We start from the raw sequence: 454 nt of genomic DNA, 5'->3' as shown, positions 1-454 counted from the left end.
ATCGTAAACATTATTTTTAGTTCATTCTATGAGGGGGAGGGTGTTCCATGTATTTTACAGTACAAGGGGAGGTTCATGTGAAAATATTTGTAACCTTGGGGAAGGGGCATCTCGAATGAGTGGGTAATTATTTAATGCATGAATCTAAGGTGATGTCCTCGAGATTTGTCCTTAAAGCTTTTCGAAATATGATATTTCTCAATTCATTGATTTTGGGGTTTGGCAAGGTCCGTCCCCTGCCTTTGTCCTGAATAGTGTACTTAATGCACCTGCAATAAAACTGCATCACCCAGTCATCAAACCCATCAATTCTTCTAATATTTAATCTGCTCAGATAAAGCTGCAGATCAGTGTTGATCTATGTTCCAGAGAAATGGGTAGGAATTTTGGTAAAAACATGAGCTTCAGATCCCCCAAAAAGGCTAGACATGCAAACGAATGCACATAGAAAACA

The sequence above is a fragment of the Oncorhynchus nerka genome, linkage group LG19 (assembly GCF_034236695.1).
Source record: "Oncorhynchus nerka isolate Pitt River linkage group LG19, Oner_Uvic_2.0, whole genome shotgun sequence".
NCBI lineage: Eukaryota > Metazoa > Chordata > Actinopteri > Salmoniformes > Salmonidae > Oncorhynchus > Oncorhynchus nerka.
Note: the sequence above shows the minus strand (reverse complement) of the source record.